The 14,835-nt window shown below is 43.8% G+C and overlaps 1 protein-coding gene across 1 annotated transcript in view; it reads left to right on the forward strand.

Moving 5' to 3' along the window:
- Positions 1 to 14,835, forward strand: part of LOC146359890 (visual pigment-like receptor peropsin) — a 59,696-nt gene that overhangs the window by 35,155 nt on the left and 9,706 nt on the right. The gene's annotated exons all lie outside the window — the stretch shown is intronic.

Raw genomic sequence — 14,835 nt, forward strand, 5'->3', positions numbered from 1 at the left:
TTGTTTGTTTGTTTAGTTTATTTATTTATTTGTTTGTTTGTTTGTTAAATTTATTAATCACCCATCTGGCTGGTCACCCAGCCACTCTGGGCAATGTACAACATTAAAAACAGTACAAAACAATAAAATTCAACATTAAAAACATCACATTTCTAAAATTACCTTAACCAACCCCAAATGCTTGCCTGAACAATCACATTTTTAGTGCGTGGCAGAAGCTCATTAAAGAGGGGGCATGGCAGAGTTCCCTAGGGAGGGAGTTCCACAGAGTGGGGGCCACCACAGAGAAAGCCCTCTCCCTCATCCTCACCAGCCTAGCTGTCCTGGCTGATGGGACAGAGAGAAGGCCATCCGAGGCTGATCTTGTTGAGCGGCCTGTCTGGTGTTGCTGGAGGTGCTCCTTAAGATAGGCTGGGCCGGAACCAAATAGGGTTTTAAAGGTCAAAACCAACACCTTGAATTTGGCCCGGAAAACAACTGGTAACCAGTGCAGCTCCTTCAGCACTGGAGTGATGTGATCTCGCCAGCGGCTGCCTTTAATCAGGCGAGCCGCCGTGTTCTGTACTAGCTGCAGCTTCCGAACCGTCTTCAAGGGTAACCCCACGTAGAGCGCATTACAGTAGTCTAAACGAGCGGAGACCAGGGCATGTACTACCAATGGGAGCAGATGGTCGGGAAGGAAAGGGCTCAGCCGCTGTATCAGATGGAGTTGGTACAGCGCTGTCTGGCTCACAGCTGACACCTGAGCCTCTATGGACAGCTGGGAGTCTAAAATGACCCCCAGGCTGTGGACCTGTTCTTTCAAGGGTAGCCATACCCCATTCAGCACCAGGTCAACATCCCCCAACCTCCTCTTGTCTCCCACCAAAAGTACCTCAGTCTTGTCAGGGTTCAGCTTCAGCTTATTCCTCCCCATCCAGCCACTCACCGTCTCCAGACATTTGGACAGGGATTCTATGGCCAACCTTGGTGAAGATTTCAACGAGAGGCAGAGCTGCGTGTCATCCACATACTGATGACACCGCACCCCAAACCTCCTGATGATAGCCCCCAGTGGCTTCACATAGATGTTAAATAGCATCGGGGAGAGGATGGAACCCTGTGGCACTCCACAAGTGAGTGGCCACGGGCCCGAAACCTCCTCTCCCAGTGCTACCCTCTGGTACCTGCCAGAGAGGAAGGACCAGAACCACCACAATACGGTGTCTTCAATGCCCAACCCCTCCAGGCGGTCCAGGAGGCTACCATGGTCAACGGTACCAAAAGCCACTAAGAGGTCGAGGACAACAAGGAGGGAGTATTCGCCCCTATCCAGAGCCCTCCTCATATCATCCACCAAGGCGACCAAGGCCGTTTCTGTCCCATGCCCAGGCCTGAAGCCCGACTGAAATGGGTCTAGATTTTGCACCTTTTCCAGCTCTACAGTAACGCTTCTGAAGTGCTGTGACCAGAACTGCACACAGTATTAAAGGATGGTCATACCATAGTTTTGTATAACAGCATTGTGATATTGGCAGTTTTACTTCTGGTTCCTTTCAAAATGATCTCCAACTTGGAATTTGCCTTTTCAGTCACTGTCACACACTGAGTCAATGACGTTTTCATTAAGATAGCTGCAACACCTCAAGTTCTCTTTCTTGATCAATCACAACTAGTTCAGATCCCCACAGCTTATATGTGAAGTTAGGATTTTTTGCCCGTATGTGTGCCTCACTTTACAGTTGCTTACAACTGAACCTGATTTGCCATTTTAATGCCCATTCTCCCAGTTTGGAGAGATGCTTTTGGAGCTCTTCATTGTCCCTTTTTGTTTTTATCATCCTAAATCATTTGGTGCCATCAGCAAACATGGCCACCTCACTGCTCATTCACACCCAGGATATAGGAGCAGAGGCTCAGGACATTATGGGGAGTATACAAGAGGCATCAGGGGCCTACAGTTTATTTAGGAATTTAGGGCTGCACAGATTAAAACCAGCATGTTAAACTACCATGAAATTATAGCAAGCCAGTACAACCAGCATAATGTACTCCTCCTGGCCCACTCATTCTCTGACCACAAGAAACAGGACTCGCTTTATGGGTAGACATCCTGGTATACACTTAAATCAACACTATTCACAACATTCAGTTCCCACCATCATCTTAGCACATGCGTTGCTTTTGTTTTGCTTTTAAACACAGCAGGTGACTAAGGAAGAACGAGAGTCTTAGGGTGCATGCTTAGACAGAAAAAAGGTCCTACAAATCCCAGCATTCCCCAGCCACCATGTCTAAACATGCATAGGATTGCACCCTTAATGCCAAAATTTTCAGAGGGGTAGCTGTGTCAATCTGTTGCAACAAAAACAACAAAGACTCTTGTGGCAGCTTAAAGACAAACAAATTTATTATGGCCTAAGCTTTCATGCACCACTTCATCAGGTGCCATAATTTATTTATTTATTGCATTTATATCCCATCTTTTTTTCTCCAAGGAACCCAGGAGGCATACACAATCCTCCTCCCCTCCATTTTATCCTCACAACAACAACCCTGTGACATAGGTTGGGCTGAGAGTCTGTGACTAGCCCAAAGTCACCCAGTGACCTTCCATGGCCGAATGGGGACTAGAACCCAGATCTCCTGGCTCCCAGTCCAACACTCTCACCACTACACCACGCTGGCTCTTTCCGTAATGTTGTTTTTAATGCCATAAGGGGCACTAGGAAGTGCCAGGAAGGAAGGAGTCCCAACAGTAGGCAAAGGAAAGATGCTCAGAGCCCACTAGTCACAGGAGAAGTAGCATGGCACAGATTAGCAGGAAGCAACAGTTGATTGGGACCTGGCCACCTTCGGAAAAGTGCAGAGTGCCTTTTTCCTGTTGAAGGGAATGAGATTCTCTTTTGGGGGAGTTGAACTAAGTAAGAGAGTTAAGGAAACAGGAAGAAGAACTCAGTGACACAAAGGGAAGGCACAGATTGAGGGAACAGCAACTCGCAAGTGATTCAGCACATTCAGAGAGCAGCAGAGACCCAGAACAGAAGAGATTCAGCGGAATTTTTTTTGTAAATAAAAAAGAGTTTGGGCTAACTTGGATAACTCTTTATTGGTAGAAAACACTTCTTCCACCAGAAAGAAAGAACATAAGGATACAGTGCTTCTGAGTATGTGTGGTGTTTTCCACACATGAAGAGACTTACTTTCTTTTTTAAAAAATGGATCTAATCAATAGATTCTTCAATAGACATCAATAGATTCTTCAAAAATAACCATATTAGGCAGTGAAAGCAGAAATAGGCACGTGGCACCTTAACAACTAAGACTGCAATCCTATACCCACTTTCCCAGGAGTAAGTTCCATTGAACTCAGTGGAACGTACCTCTGAGTAGGCATGTATAGGATTGCAGTGTAAGGAAAACTTTAGCCTATATAGTTCAGTGGCCTTAAATGCTCCTAATTCTGTGTTGGATTGTGGCTTAACAAGTTAACTCTACCAGAGTGTTGGTGATTCAAGACATTCTGATGGTCACCTGAGCAGCAAAAAACATTGGCACAACACTTTCTGTTCCGAATTTACAGATTGCTGTTTTGGCAACTGGCCTAGAGGATCAAATTCTGGCTGGACCAATAGAATTCTAGCCAGTTGACAATCCAAAAGAAGTGGCGAAGGTGTGGGGTCCAATGTACATGGATGACTGGGAACATGTGGAAACAGTTGAGGTTTAAAAAGGTTCTTATAGTCGCCAATAAGAACATGTTAGGAGGGCTGGGAGCTCTAGTACCCAGAACAAAGGCAATGATCCTATGTTAGCATTGTAAATAAATGTCTAAACCTGGGCCAGATCTACACCTTGTGTCATATCGTTACAATCCCAACATGGTAATGCTATATCCCTCTTGCGCATTTATACTTCTTGGACACACAACGAGCATTTCTACACCAGCCTAAAGCCCTGCATTTAAAATGGGGCTTTCTGGTCCTGTGTTTTAAATGCAGGATCACCACTGACTCCCTTTACATGCGCTTCCTTCCCCCCCTCCTTTCTCCCCGTATCTGAGTCTTCCATTATCTTTCATTGATCTCACTCCTCTTTTTGCTGCTTTAACTCTTTTCACGGAGGAAACTGAAGCGGAACACAACGAGATAATTTGATAGCTCATTATATGCGATCTATTTAAAAATGGAACAAAGGGCATTTAGTGCTGGAGGGTCATGGTGTCATGTAAAGAGCCTGCAAACTTCTGTGAAGGAGCAATCTCAATCGCAGGATAAAAGCTCCGTGTGATGAAACCCAATGACATTTGTTGCAGTATATTGGATAATGTCGAATAAAAAGCAGGAAATAACACTACAGAAGTGGTATATTGAATGTGTAATGTGCCCCAACAGTTATCAATGCAATTCAATACCACTATAAAGCTGTAGTGTAGACCTAGCCCCAGTCACAAACCTATGTTCTATGCTACCAATAGATACAAGTGTCTGTCAAGGCCTCTTTTCAAGCCTCTCCAAGTCCAGTCCTCTCTTTTTCTCCTCAGGTTACCCTGCCAGTATGCATCAAAAGTGGCCCATAGGTCCTCAAGGAACAGAACCCCAGGCTTTCCTAGCCAGGATAGACAATGGTGAGGGATCATGGGAGTTGTAGGCCAAAACATCAGGAGGACCACAAGTTGCTCACCCGTAATAAACCAACATATGTTTTTCAAAAGATTCTAGAATGTTTATCTTTAAATGTCTGTTCATACAAAGTAAGCGTGAGATTATGTAAAACCATCCAGGTTAATTGGCTAATAGCAGCCAGAGGGGCATATTGTAATTATTACTAGTTCACATAATCTAGAAAGTTATTCAAGGCCTAGTCCTAGGAATCTGCAGTACCGACAAATGAATGTTTACGATGCAGCAGCAGAACAGAAGCATTATGTAAGGTAATGAAGCACAGGTTAAGTTCAAACAAGGTTTATTGATAAAACAAACTGTGTGATCCTATGCATGTTTCCTCAGGGTGCTTCAAGATGGAGGTCTCCTAATGCTCTAATTAGAAGGTGCAGTTGTGGCTTTTTCTCCATAACAGATTTTCTGCAGTAAGAGCAAAGATGGAAGAAGCGGTGGGAAAACAGGAAGAGTGGAAGATGATGACATGTAGAACCCCCATACAATTTAATGAATGAGGCAAGGGGTGATAGCACCATTAAAGCCTGGTCTGGAAGCCCCCTCAGAAGTAAATCCCATTGAATGTAATGAGGCGTATTCTGAAGTAAATGTGCACAGGAATTAAACTTGCACAATTTAACTATCTTTCCTTTCCACTTCCTGTTCTTCCTGCTTCTTCTCAGATGAAAGACTCATTCAGAAATTACCTGCTATGCATTTGATGTGTGCTAACCCTACCCCAACATCCCTGTCTCCTCTGGTTTCACCCTCAGAAATATAATGCATAAGCTTAAGGTACACTACCCAATGCTATTCCAAATAAAAAATATCTTAAACAGCTTCCAAAAGATGCTCAATTCTAAAGGAATCCCAAAGAGAAGGGAATTTCACAGTTGTAGCCATTATGCACTTAATCAATGTCTGCTGTTATACAGTGTTTAAAGGCAACACACCCTACCCAAAGAAATGGTGGCTACCCTTCACTTCAAGGCAACAGAGGATTGGGAAAAAGCGGCTCTCAGACTTAACAAAATAATAGCTGAAGTACAGGCATTCTTGGAGATTCATGTCTATATGTAGTTCATTATTCCTGACATTTGTGTAAGATAGAAATAACTGACAACCAAACCATGCATCTGACAGCCCTAAGAACATTAAGAGATAGAACAGGTGGTAAAGGTGCTGAGGATCATTCACCTCACCTCAGCATCCTCATTATCTAAAATTGGCATGTCTTCAAGGTAAACTAAAGGCTGAGCCAAAAGCAGAAGAGAGGCAAAACTCAGAAAGCTCCCCCACCCCACTCTAATGTTTCCTGTTTCTTACTTTTATATAGGAAAGATGTACTGGAAAAACTTGTTCCCTCACAAAACTTCCGCTTCAAAAATTGTGATACTATAAATATTAAATAGAATCTTGGCTGCTGTATGACTTCCATGAAAGGATTTCAGTGTCTGAAAGATCTGGATCTACAATTGTCTATCACACCACGCTGGAAAAGTGTGACCTGAGCAACAGATCCTTTTTTTCATACATAAGTGTTTCCTATTAAGCGGGCTTAGGTGTGCAGTTCAATATTGGCAGTGTTACAGAAATATAATGTATATCATATATACTAATAGTGATCTCAATTCTCTGAGTGCAGGTCTTCCTTATGCACCCGAAATAGCAGGCCCACGCACAAGAGGGAAATATTAGCAGGCTTCAGGGACCCCCAGCGTTCACAAAAGTACAAAGAGACTTTAGAAAGAAAACCCTAAGCGGGGGGCAGGGGGGGGCTCCAAAACCAACCCGATAAGGACCAAGCAAGTTCAGTAGCAACAGAATGTTGACTGATTGTTGAGAGGGAAAAGACAAGGAACAGGGAGCAGAGTTAGAATAGAAGGTAGTGGCTGGAATCCTGAAAAGGGACTACTTCACACTGCAACATTTTGTGCAGATCCCACTTGTTTCTGGTATATTTTGCTTGTTCATCTGTAAAAAATGCTGGGTAGTCATTCCTTGCTGTGGTTCGTGGAAACTACTAGGCCAAAGCTACATGAATTAATATCCACATTTCAATATCTCCTAAAATTAGCAGATTTGTTTGTTTAGACTTCAGAGAAAATGCCTACACTACCTCCCACTCTATGCTCAATATAAGGCTACTTTTGCCCTTTGGCAAAAATGTTGATAGCTTCTGAGGAGGGCTTAGCATCAGCCACTCTCCAGCATATAGTGAAACCCTGCTGATGTCAACAGGACGTAATTGTGTGCATCTGTGCCTCCAGCCTTGAATTGTGCCTCCAGCCTTGATCTACAATTCTCTAAAACACATGCAAGTGATGTGGGTCATGTTGGGGCAGCAACGCTAAAGACCCACCAGTCGAACAAATTGGATTATAGATTTGTCAAACTGGCGAAGTGGAGGCCATTGGGATTTTTTTTTTTTAAAGCCACTGGTGTGTGCATGCAGTCTTTAGCCCATCTTCCCCTATCATTCATGGACACAGAAAATAAATGTATTCATGGACATACAGCACAAATGTCTTAGCACGGAACATTTGTTAAGGGAAAAAAGAATTGCACATTGTCTTCTGACTGGTAGCACCAGGAGACTCCATCTGGAAGCACCTTAGATCAGTCTTCCCTAACCTGGAAACCTCCAGATGAACCTCCAGTATGACTAATGGTTAGGGATGGTAGAAGTTGCAGTACAGAACATCTGGAGGCATCAGGTTAGGGAAGGCTGGAGTAGAGAGTACTGGGTTAGATGGACAGACAGTATAACGTAAGGGTCTCCAATGCAGCACCCATGGGGATATCCAATGGTGCCGTCAAAGCTCTCCACTCCCTGCCCCCTTCACAAATTTATTTGGAGTAAAATCCTTGAAAAACGTTAGGGCACCAGTCAAAGCTCTCAGAACCATTCATCCTAACCCAAGATGCTTGGAGACAAACTATGACAGTGGTCTAGACATACTCAGAAGCACAGTAGGGCTGTAAGGGCCCTATGAGACCATCGTGTCCAACGTGCTCAATGCAGGAATCCAAGTCAAAGCATCCCTGACAGATGGCTGTCCAATTTTGTCTTGAATGCCTCCAGTGTGGAAGAGCCCACCACCTCCCTAGGTCATTGGTTCCATTGTCGTATTGCTCTTAACAGTCAGGAAGTTTTTCCTGATGTTCAGCCGGAATCTGGCTTCCTGTAACTTGAGCCCATTATTCCGTGTCCTGCACTCTGGGATGATCAAGAAGAGATCCTGGCCTTCCTCTCTGTGACAACCTTTCAAGTACTTGAACAGCGCTATCATATCTCCCCTCAATCTTCTCTTCTCAAGGCTAAACATGCCCAGTTCTTTCAGTCTCTCTTCATAGGGCTTTGTTTCCAGTCCCCTGGTCATCTTTGTTGCCCTCCTCTGAACCCTCTCCAGTTTGTCTGCATCCTTCTTAAAGTGTGGTGCCCAGAACTGGACACAGTACTCAAGATGAGGCCTAACCAGTGCTGAGTAGAGGGGGACTAGTACTTCACATTATTTGGAAGCATATCTCCTCCTCCTTCTTCTTCTTCTTCTTCTTCTTCTTCTTCTTCTTCTTCTTCTTCTTCTTCTTCTTCTTCTTCTTCTTCTCCTCCTCCTTCTCCTTCTCCTTCTCCTTCTCCTTCTCCTTCTTCTCCTTCTCCTCTTCCTCCTCCTCCTCCTCCTCTTCCTCCTCCTCCTCCTCCTCCTCCTCACATCTTCCAGGGCCTGGCATTTAAAACAAGTTAGAAGGCCGAATTCTGATTCACATTAAGCCCAGGTTCATATTTGGTTCACATACAACAAACAATCTACAGTTTGTTAACCATGGGTGGTTCAGGAGGGCACAGGAGTGAGTGAGCATTCATGATGTGCAAATCCAAAACTTTGGGTTGTTGAGGGAGAAACAACCCTTAGTTTGAACCTATGGTTTGTTCTTGGGTTAAACAACGCAGAGTTCTGTGTCCTGATGTTACGAAGAATAACCCAGAAAGGGGCATCCCTGGGTTGCTTAGAGAAGTGGAAGTGGGCGAGCAGTCATGAGCCAGTATGCTCGCTTGCTCCCATGCTCCCAAATAACCTACGTTTGGTTAACCATGGTTATTCTTTATATGCAAACCGAGTCTATAGCTCAGTTTATGTATTTACCAGACTATCCTTTCTGAGCAGTGAAAGATGGTGCCTCTCCCTCCCACCACACACATAAATGTTTCTGCATATCACACTGCTGTTAAAAGCACAGGAGCAGGGCTAATAAAAAAGTTATCAATTGGGATTTGTCATGAACTTTTCTTATTATGCATTTAGCAGCTCTGTCCTTTAAATGTTTAGTTGGAAGTAACTGTTCTTGAATTAAATGGGAATTGCCCTCAAGCAAAAGCACATTGAGTTGTTGCTTTATACTGCAAACCTATGCACCCTTTCCTGAGTGTAAGCCGCACTTTACATCTGAGTAAACCCAATTGTGCTGTTAGTGTAATCTGGCCATAATATAGCTTAGAATATGGCAGCAGAAGGAAGTCCACCAAACAGGACACTTTCCTGTTTTCATGTCTTACCATGCAGATAACCAATAAACAAAAATTACTTACTCCCTAAATTACAGATACAACAGTCTTGGTGTAATACTGAGAGTGGAAGCAAAACTGACAATATGCTAATATATTCTAATTGTTAAGAAGAAAAGCTGACAGAATCAATGTTGAAATTGGCTGAACATCCTGTATTATTATTTTTTTAGTTGTCAGAATTAATTGTCCAGCTTAGAGGCCTGGCTGGGGAATGCTGGGAGTTGTGGGACTTTTTTCTGTCTAAACAAGTATAGGATTGCGCCCTTAGTAAGTAGGTGAACTTCTCGAAGATCCTAAAAAGAATATTCCAGTCACAAACTGGGCTGTTCAGCAGGGCTGGTGTCAACCATAGGCATGGCTTGGCTCCTGCTGATGTCCCACAACAGCGGACAAGAACCTCCTCATCATTAGCATTGTAACCTGCCTATTCACTTGCCTCTCACTCTGGCCCAGAGAACAGTGCTGGTGAGAAGGAGGAGCAGTAGATGCCACTACCTATTTGCTCACTGGTTCTCTGCCTGTCAAGCAAGCAAGTGGTAGCAATGATGAAAAAGAGGATGAAGAGCAAATAGCTGCTGGTAACAATGGCAGTAAAAGATAGACTCACTAAGAGAGGGAGCCCATTGAGGATGTCTTTCGCAAAAACCTGGTGCCAGCACTGCTGTTCAGTCATCACACTAAACCATGGTGTGGGATATTACAAAAATAAACCTTAGGGTCATGCACTCTCCCTTCTCTGCTTGTTCAGTAACTAGGAAGCTTCTTTGCTGCCCTCCTCTGAACCTTTTCCAGTTCGTCTGCGTCCTTCTTACAATGTGGTGCCCAGAACTGGACGCAGTACTCTAGATGAGGCCTAGCCAGTGCCGAGGAGAGGGGAACTAGTACTTCACGTGATTTGGAAGCTATGCTTCTATTAATGCAGCCCAAAAGAGCATTTGCCTTTTTTGCAGCCACATCACATTGTTGGCTCATATTCAGCTTGTGATCTACAACAATTACAAGATCCTTCTTGTTTGTAGTATTGTTGAACCTAGTATCCCCCGTCTTGTAACTGTGCATTTGGTTTCTTTTTCCAAGGTGCAGAACTTGGCATTTATCCCTATTAAATGTCATTCTGTTGTTTTCTGCCCAGCTCTCCAGTCTATCCAGATCACTCTGAATTTTGTTTCTGTCTTCCAAGGTACTAGCTATCCCTCCCAATTTTGTGTCATCTGCAAATTTGATCAGCATTCCCTGCACCTCCTCCTCCAAGTCATTCATAAAAATGTTGAAGAGCACTGGGCCCAGGACTGAGCCTTGCGGTACCCCACTAGCTACCTCTCCCCAGTTTGAGAAGATCCCATTGATAAGCACTCTTTGAGTCCGATTCTGTGGAACTGTGGATCCACCGGATCGTTGTTTCATCTAGCCCACTTTGAGCTAGTTTGCTCATCAGGATATCATGGGGCACTTTGTCAAAAGCTTTGCTGAAGTCGAGGTATATTATGTCCACTGCATTCCCACAGTCCACAAGAGAGGCTACCTGATCAAAAAATAAGATCAGATTGTTCTTGACAAATCCATGTTGGCTTTGAGTAATCACTGCATTGTTTTCAAGGTACTTACAGACTGATTGCTTTATAATCTGCTCCAGAATTTTCCCAGGGATTGATGTCAAGACTGACTGGTCTGTAGTTCCCAGGTTCCCCCTTTTTGCCCTTTTTGAAGATAGGGACAACATTAGCCTTCCTCCAGTCATCTGGCACTTCCCCCGTCCTCCATGATTTCTCAAAGATAATAGACAGTGGTTCTGAGAGCTCTTCTGTCACTCCCTTTATTACTCTAGGATGCAGTTCATCTGGCCCTGGAGATCTGAACTCATTCAGAGTAATTAGGTGTTCCTTAACCATATGCCATATCAATCTCAAGCTGCAATCCTGCCCCTTCAGCCTGGACTTCGCCTTTGCCAGGGGGGTGATAGACCCTCTTTCGGGAGAAGACTGAGCCAAAGTAGGAACTGAGCACTTCTGCCTTTTCTTTGTCATCTGTTATCATTTTGCCATCCTCATTAAATAATTGAACCACCATTTCTTTCCTCTGTCTTTTACTATGCACATATCTGAAGAATGGCTTTTTGTTGCTTTTAGCATCCCTCGCTGACCTCAGCTCATTCTCAGCTTTAGCCTTCCTGACGCCATCCCTGCAATTCTGTGCTACCTGCCCGTACTCTTCCTTTGCAGCTTGGCCTTCCTTCCACTTCCTATATGTGTCCTGTTTTGTTTGTTTTTTCATATCATCTCTAAGCTTTTTGTGAAGCCACATTGGCTTCTTCTGTTGTCTTCCACCTTTTCTTCATGTTGGAATTGTTTGTAATTGTGCCTTTAGAATTTCCTTTTTTTAAAACTCCCACATGTTGGATTCCTTTTCTTGTTAGAGTCGCTTGCTATGGGACCTTACTTATCATTGTTCTGAGTTTATTAAAATTGGCTTTCCTAAAATCCAGGGTATGCATTTGGCTACGCTTGGCTTTTGCTTCCTTTAGAACCAAGAACTCAGTATAACATGGTCACTTTTCCCCAGAGTTCCTGTAACTGCTACTTTATCCACTTAGTCATCTCTGTTGGTTAGGATCAAGTCAAGGATGGCTGATCCTCTAGTTCCTTCCTCCACTTTCTGTAGGTGAAAGTTATCAGCAACACAAGTGAAGAATTTCTTGGAGTGGCCATGTTTTGCAGAATTTGTCTCCCAACAGATATCGAGGAAATTCAAGCCCCCCATTACTACTACATCATGCTTTCTTGAAGCATTGGCAATTTGCTTTTCAAAAGTTTCATCCTCGTCTTTTCCTTAATTGGGTGTTTGGTAGTAGACTTCAATCACCATGTTCGTCTTATTCTTTGCTCCATTTATTTTAACCCAGATGCTCTCTGTGGGGCTACCAAGCTCATGCTCCTGTATTTCTGTGCAGAGATATGTATTTTTAACAAATAGCGTGACTCCACCTTCCTTTCTATTCCTTCTGTTCTTTTTGGACAAGTTATATCCTTCAATTGCTGTACTCCAGTCATGGGAGTCATCCCACCAAGTTTCAATTACACCTATCCAGTCGTAATTTCCCTCCTGTATTAAGAGTTCAAGTTCATTCTGTTTGTTTCCTATACTCTGGGCATTAGTATATAGACATCGAAGACCATGTGGTTCATAGTCTGGCTTTCTTCCTACATGTTTTGCACATGTTTAGGCTGCAATTCTATACACGCTTATCTGGAAATAACTCCCATTGAACTCAAAAGGGCTGACTTCTAAGTAGAGATGGATGCATCTGTCAGTTTTGCTTTCTCTCATATTCATCTTTATAATCTCACATTCTTTTCATCCCATTTATGAAGAAATTTGTGAATTTTGATAAGTTCTTATCTAAATTACTTTTGATAAGAATCAAAAGAATCAAGGGAGGTTACTTTTGATCAAGTAACCTCCCTTGTAGACCGTGGGAATGCTGTAGACATCATATACCTTGACTTCAGCAAAGCTTTTGACAAAGTGCCCCATGATATCCTGATGAGCAAACTAGCTCAAAGTGGGCTAGGTGAAACAACGATCCGGTGGATCCACAGTTGGCTACAGAATCGGACTCAAAGAGTGCTTATCAATGGGAACTTCTCAAACTGGGGAGAGGTAACGAGTGGGGTACCGCAGGGCTCAGTCCTGGGCCCAGTGCTCTTCAACATTTTTATGAATGACTTGGAGGAGGAGGTGCAGGGAATGCTGATCAAATTTGCAGATGACACAAAATTGGGAGGGATAGCTAATACTTTGGAAGATAGAAACAAAATTCAAAGTGATCTGGATAGACAGGAGTGCTGGGCAGAAAACAACAGAATGACATTTAATAGGGATAAATGCCAAGTTCTGCACCTTGGAAAAAGAACCAAATGCACAGTTACAAGATGGGGGATACTTGGCTCAACCACACTACAAGCGAGAAGGATCTTGGAATTGTTGTCGATCACAAGATGAATGTGAGCCAACAATGTGATGTGGCTGCAAAAAAGGGTAATGCTTTTTTGGGCTGCATTAATAGAAGCATCGCTTCCAAATCCCGGGAAGTACTAGTTCCCCTCTACTCAGCACTGGTTAGGCCTCATCTGGAGTACTGTGTCCAGTTCTGGGCACCACACTTTAAGAAGGATGCAGACAAACTGGAGAGGATTCAGAGGAGGGCAACAAAGATGATCAGGGGACTGGAAACAAAGCCCTATGAAGAGAGACTGAAAGAACTGGGCATGTTTAGCCTTGAGAAGAGAAGACTGAGGGAAGATATGATAGCACTCTTCAAGTACTTGAAAGGTTGTCACAGAGAAGAAGGCCATGATCTCTTCTTGATCATCCCAGAGTGCAGGACACGGAATAATGGGCTCAAGTTACAGGAAGCCAGATTCCGGCTGAACATCAGGAAAAACTTCCTGACTGTAAGAGCAATACAACAATGGAACCAATTACCTGGGGAGGTGGTGGGCTCTCCCACACTGGAGGCCTTCAAGACGAGGCTGGACAGCCATTTGTCAGGGATGCTCTGACTTGGATTCCTGCACTGAGCAGGGGGTTGGACTCGATGGCCTTGTAGGCCCCTTCCAACCCTACTATTCTATGATTCTATGATTCTATAAAACAAAACAAACAAAATTCTCACGCATCTCCACTGGCCAAATTCAATAGGCACAGCTATTCCCAGAATGGAGAAGAACAAGTTGTACCTGCCACATAACTGTTAAAAATCAGGAGCCTGTCAGAAAAAAGAGGTGGCCACCCTATTTCAGCATCACCAACATGGCTAAATACACAAAGATTCAAATGCAGTCTGTTGAGAGCTAAGCACTGAAGACCATGGGCCTGAATGGATGAATCTATCAGTTTTCATTTTTCCCACTTCCAATTTTTTTTTAATCTGAAGTTCTTTCCATCCCATTTATGAAGAAATGTGTGAATATTGGTAAGCTCTTCTCAAAGAACAAAATGAATAAAATTCTCACCCATCACATTTGTTAGCTACAGTGGGATCCTATGCATGTCTTCTCAGATGTAAGTTGCATTCACTTTAGTGGGGCATATTCCCAGGTAACTGTATATAGCAGCCTTATCCTATGCACACTTAGCTCATTGAGCTTAATAGGAGTTACTTCTGAGCAGGCATGCATAGCATTGTTAATTACATTATCTCGTCCTTTCTCCAAAGAACTCAGGAAAGTATACATGGTGTCATCCCCATGCCTCACACCAGTGGAGGCTGGTGGCTCCGATGTCAGTGGGGCTGTGAATCTGCTCCGAGTTTCAGTCAGAACTGTAAACGAGCTACCCAAGGCTATTTTGGGGATTGGGCTCAGCACCTTGGATAGCTCCCTCAACATTCTGGCTGAAATCGAGGGCGTATTCAATGCCCCACTGATGTTGGAGCCACCAGCTTCCACTGCTACACACACACACACACACACACACACTGAGAGCCAATCTACATGACTGATTTCATGCGGTGGTAGAGCGCACTGGGGTCGTTTGCAGCTTCCCCAATGTTATTCTCATAAAAGCCCTTGGAGGCAGGTTAGGCTCAGAGGGTGTGCTTTGCCCACCATCACCCAAAGAGTTTCATGCCCT

The sequence above is a fragment of the Heloderma suspectum genome, chromosome 1, assembly GCF_057233095.1.
Source record: "Heloderma suspectum isolate Gila_16-S chromosome 1, 16-S_ref, whole genome shotgun sequence".
NCBI lineage: Eukaryota > Metazoa > Chordata > Lepidosauria > Squamata > Helodermatidae > Heloderma > Heloderma suspectum.